Source organism: Oncorhynchus nerka, linkage group LG2 (assembly GCF_034236695.1).
Source record: "Oncorhynchus nerka isolate Pitt River linkage group LG2, Oner_Uvic_2.0, whole genome shotgun sequence".
Taxonomy (NCBI): Eukaryota; Metazoa; Chordata; class Actinopteri; order Salmoniformes; family Salmonidae; genus Oncorhynchus; species Oncorhynchus nerka.
In genome coordinates this window covers 18,529,218-18,535,217 of record NC_088397.1, presented here as the reverse complement: position 1 = coordinate 18,535,217, position 6,000 = coordinate 18,529,218, and positions in this window count along the sequence as shown.

Below are 6,000 nucleotides of genomic sequence, written 5' to 3'. Positions count from 1 at the left end.
AGACAACGATAAACACCTGCCTCTGATTGAGAACCACTACAGGCAACCATAGACTTTTCTAGACAACTATACTACACCACAATCCCATTACCTACAAAAGAAACCTAGACAAAACACATCACATAAATAAACCATGTCACACCCTGGCCTGACCAAAATAATAAAGAAAACACAAAATACTAAGAGCAGGGTGTGACAGATGCAAACTCTAAATTGACCCTGATTTAGCCGACTGCAGTCAATGAACAAGAAGTCATTGTTGTGTGTGTGAGTGTGTTAGGTTATGTTGCCACGGTGCTCTCTCCCCATGAGATAGAGCCCCTGATGATCAATGTGTGATCTAAAGAGGCACGTCTCAAATATCAACAACAAACACATACACATACACACGCACACACACACACACACACACACACACACACACACACACACACACACACACACACACACACACACACACACACACACACACACACACACACACACACAGAGCCAGAACATCCATCACCACCTTTCCATTCTATACATGAACACACACATATACAAGCAAAGAATGCACATACATACACTCCACTTACACATGGTAAGATATTTGCTACTGCTGTGCATTCCAGACCATAATCTCTAAAGCAGGGGCTTTGGGCATGGACAGAGGTTGCCTAGCAACAGTTGCCTAGCATCATTGATGTATACAGAGAAGAGAGTCGGTCCAAGAATTGAACCCTGTGGCACCCCCATAGAGACTGCCAGAGGCCCGGACAACAGCCCTCCGATTTGACACACTGAACTCTATCAGAGAAGTAGTTGGCGAACCAGGCGAGGCAATCATTTGAGAAACCAAGGCTATCGAGTCTGCCGATGAGGATGTGGTGATTGACAGAGTCGAAATCCTTGGCCAGGTCAATGAATATGGCTGCACAGTATTGTTTCTTATCGATGGCAGTTAAGATATCGTTTAGGACCTTGAGCGTGGCTGAGGTGCACCCATGACCAGCTCTGAAACCAGATTGCATAGCGGAGAAGGTGAGATTGGTGGGATTCGAAATGGTCGGTAATCTGTTTGTTGACTTGGCTTTCGAAGACCTTAGAAAGGCAGGGTAGGATAAGTCTGTAGCAGTTTGGGTCAAGAGTGTCCCCCCCCTTTGAAGAGGGGGATGACCGCAGCTGCTTTCCAATCTTTGGGAATCTCAGACGTCACGAAAGAGAGGTTGAACAGGCTAGCAATAGGGGTTGCAACAATTTCGGCAGATCATTTTAGAAAGAAAGGGTCCAGATTGTCTAGTCCGGCTGATTTGTAGGGTTCCAGATATTGCAGCTCTTTCAGAACATCAGCTGACTGGATTTGGGAGAAGAGAAATGGGGAAAGCTTGGGCGAGTTGCTGTGGGGAGTGCAGTGCTATTGACCGGGGTAGGGGTAGCCAGGTGGAAAGCATGGCCAGCCGCAGAAAAATGCATGTTGAAATTCTCAATTATAGTTGATTTATCTATGGTGACAGTGTTTCCTATCCTCAGTGCAGTGGGCAGCTGGGAGGAGGTGTTCTTATTCTCCATTGTGTCCCAGAACTTTTTTGAGTTTGTGCTGCAGGAAGCTAATTTCTGCTTGAAAAAGCTAGCCTTGGCTTTTCTAACTGCCTGTGTATATTGGTTTCTAGCGTCCCTGAACAGTTGCATATCACGGGGGCTGTTCGATGCTAATGCAGAACGCCATAGGATGTTTTTGTGTTGGTTAAGGGCAGTCAGGTCTGGAGAGAACCAAGGGCTACATCTGTTCCTGAATGGGGCATGCTTATTTAAGATGGTGTGCAAGGCAGTTAAAAAAAATAACCAGGCATCCTCTACTGACGGGATGAGATCAATATCCTTCCAGGATACCCCGGCCAGGTCGATTAGAAAGGCCTGCTCGCTGAAGTGTTTCAGGGAGCGTTTGACAGTAATGAGTGGGGGTCGTTTGACCGCTGACCCATTACGGATGCAGGCAATGAGGCAGTGATCGCTGAGATCTTGGTTGAAAACAGCAGAGGTGTATTTAGAGGGCAAGTTGGTTAGGATGATATCTATGAGGCTGCCCGTGTTTACGACTTTGGGGTGGTACCTGGTAGGTTCATTGATAATTTGTGTGAGATTGAGGGCATCAAGCTTAGATTGTAGGATGGCTAGGGTGTTAAACATGTTCTAGTTTAGGTCGCCTAGCAGCACGAGCTCTGAAGATAGATGGGGGGCAATCAGTTCACAAATGGTGTCCAGAGCACAGCTGGGGGCAGAGGGTGGTCTATAGCAGGCGGCAACGGTGAGAGACTTGTTTATAGAGAGGTGGATTTTTAAAAGTAGAAGTTCAAATTGTTTGGGTACAGACCTGGATAGTAGGACAGAACTCTGAATGAAGGAATGAATGAAGGAAAGGAGACAAGGCGAGGAGGAATTCATTACTTCAGACCACTGAGATGCTCCCTCAGGGAAGTCATCAGGGAATGGACATATGAGATTGTAACGTGTTGGAACATGGCCATACTGTCTAGTCAGGAAGCCCTATAGGGCCCAATTTGAGGCAGAAATGAAGGCAATCCAATTTAATGGGAGTTTTCCTGGCGCCTGTTTTAACATTAGTGTGCAGAGATGAGTTGAGAGGATCGGCCTGTCTTCTGTATCCCTGGGGGCTGAAGGTTACTGTGTGGGACGCAACACTAGCACTGACACATCTACTGCAGACACTTCTCCTCTCTCCCCCATCTTTTTCTCTCTCCCTCTCTCTCATCTCCATGCTCCTGCTGCCTGTCCCTAGGGTTCTCCTTCTCAAATCAAAATGTATTTGTCACGAGCGCTTACAGTCTAGACCTTACATGCTCATCAGTCTTGCATTGCCATTTAGTCTCTCTCGCCACCAAGGTCCTCCAATGCCCTCATATACTGTACCCCCTGGCCCACTGTTTCTCATGTGTAGACTCACTCACACACGCACGCGCACACGCACACACACACACACACACACACACACACACACACACACACACACACACACACACACACACACACACACTGGTCATTTCACTATACACCCTCAGGCACACTTTCTGTTGTGGGGAGAATAGGTTACGAGTCTCATACTTTACTGACTTTGTTTTAAAGCTCAAACACGCACATGTTGTTCTGCTGTTCCACTCCCCTCCCCCATCTTAACCCTCCATGTCTATGTGGTACCCATAGTAACCAACTACACCACATCCCTTAGGTCCCATTCCATCACTGAAACACCCACCCACCCACCCCACCCACCCTACCCACACACACATACAGACCACACTCAACAGGCACTGCACAGGTCCACTCATCTCTGCATCATATGGATGTGCTAATCCAGCGACTCACTGAGCTGAGAGGAGATCGAGGTGATTTAAAGATCAGAGGTTTGGCAGAGACACAAGTGAACAAGTTGCAGCACAACACAGCAGTCGGGGTTAGGTTAGGAGGACGCCAGAGCAATCAATGTCTTCTTATTCGCTGCTGCGGCTCACTGGTTCACACACACACATCCTTGCAGGCACCATGTGAATTGAACATCCTTGCAGGCACCATGTGAATTGAACATCCTTGCAGGCAGCATGTGAATTGAACATCCTTGCAGGCACCATGTGAATTGAACATCCTTGCAGGCACCATGTGAATTGAACATCCTTGCAGGCACCATGTGAATTGAACATCCTTGCAGGCACCATGTGAATTGAAAATCCTTGCAGGCACTATGTGAATTGAACATCCTTGCAGGCACCATGTGAATTGAACATCCTTGCAGGCACCATGTGAATTGAACATCCTTGCAGGCACCATGTGAATTGAACATCCTTGCAGGCACCATGTGAATTGAACATCCTTGCAGGCACCATGTGAATTGAAAATCCTTGCAGGCACCATGTGAATTGAACATTCTTGCAGGCACCATGTGAATTGAACATTCTTGCAGGCACCATGTGAATTGAACATTCTTGCAGGCACCATGTGAATTGAACATCCTTGCAGGCACCATGTGAATTGAACATCCTTGCAGGCAGCATGTGAATTGAACATCCTTGCAGGCACCATGTGAATTGAACATCCTTGCAGGCACCATGTGAATTGAACATTCTTGCAGGCACCATGTGAATTGAACATCCTTGCAGGCACCATGTGAATTGAATGTGTGAGGTGTTGGTTACAAGCAGGGAGTCAACTAACCTTTTCCTAACCGACTGAAAACCAGCAGTCTGACAGGGGTTGTATGACAGGAACAAGGAGTGGTTGGGTGAACTATGAGGAGCCTAACCTGAGATATAAACACTTGTGTTGGCTCAATGGGATGATAGTCTGGGGTTCAAATCCTCTGGGTCCCAGAACACCTACACTGTTCCTTCTCATCTGTAAGAATAGAAGAAGAAGAAGATGAGTGTGTATATTAAGAAGAAGAGTGTGTGGGAGAGACACCTGGTGATAGAGATGAAAGGATCCTCACATTGAGGAGGAAGCTTTTGGCGTTTCCACGGAGATGAGAGAGGAGGGACGACAGATGTTGGGGACGAGTAGAGAGCTCAATCAACTCTCTTCCTCTCTCTTCTCTCCTACTCTCTCTCTCTCACACACTCTTTCTCTCCCCGTCTCCTCTCCTCTCTCCTTTCTTTGTACCTCTTCACTTGTCTCCTCTCTTTCTCCATCCCTATCCTCTCTGCCCTCTGTCAGAAGCTTCTGCCTACTTTAACTAACATTGCTAGTTAGCGAGCAGTCTTCTACCTCAGTTAACGCCAACCAATGACACATCCATGTCATTATATCACAGCTAATACACTGTGGCGAATGAAAGCTAGCATGTTGTCTCACACAGCTAACAACGCTACTAACTACTAAGACAACACACAGCATCAACAGCCTTATCTCTCCCACTGGTACTCATTGAGCTATGAGAGATCTAAGTCAGGCACATTAATAATGGAACACAAACAAGCAAGTGCGAGGCAGTGTGTTTGTGTGTGCATGTGTGTGAGCATGTGTGTGTTTGTGAGTGTGTGTGAGAGCATCTTTCCCGTGAACAGAAATCCAAAAAGGTTATGAACATCAGTGTCAGAAACATCTGTTCAACTGGAGAGGTTGGAGGTTGTTTTACCACCTTTGACCTGCTCTTTTAATATCAGAGGCTTCGGTGCCTCAGGGATGGATGTAAATAGCCCAGTGTGTGTGTGTGTGTGTGTGTGTGTGTGTGTGTGTGTGTGTGTGTGTGTGTGTGTGTGTGTGTGTGTGTGTGTGTGTGTGTCTGAGTCTGAGTCTGAGTCTGAGTCTGAGTCTGAGTCTGTGTATGGTTACTATTGACCCAACCAACATACTTGGCTCAAATCCATCAATATCACTGCTTTAGGAGAAAAGAGTAAGATATATACATATGTACATCCATCCACATGCAGCCACCTACACAAATGCACTCAAGTACATATGTTCATATACAAGGATTCAGACCCCTTAACTTTTTCCAAATTTTGCTACGTTACAGCCTTATTCTAGAATGGATGAAATCGTTTCCCCCCCTTATCAATCTACACACAATACCCCATAATGACAAAGCAAAAACAGTTTGGAGGCCACTGTTTTTGGGGACTTTGAAAATGCTAAAGAAATATTTTGACATTTACCCCAGATCTGTGACCCTTTACAATCCTATCTTTGTTGGTCAATTCTTTTGACCTCATGGCTTGGTTTAGCTTGACATGCACTGTCAACTTGGGACCTTATTAGACTGGAGTTTGCCTTTCCAAATTATGCAATCCTTCAAGCTTTGTCAGGTTGGACTCCAAACAAGTTGTCAGAAACAACAGCTATTATCAAGGTCTCTCCAGGATGCACCGGAGTTCAAGTCCGGGTCTCATAGGAAAAGGTCTGAATACTAATTTAAAAAGGTATTTCTGTTTTTATTTTATTTCTAAAAATGTTTTCACTTTGTCATTATGGGGATCTCTATGCAGATTGATGACCTTTATCTTTATTTAA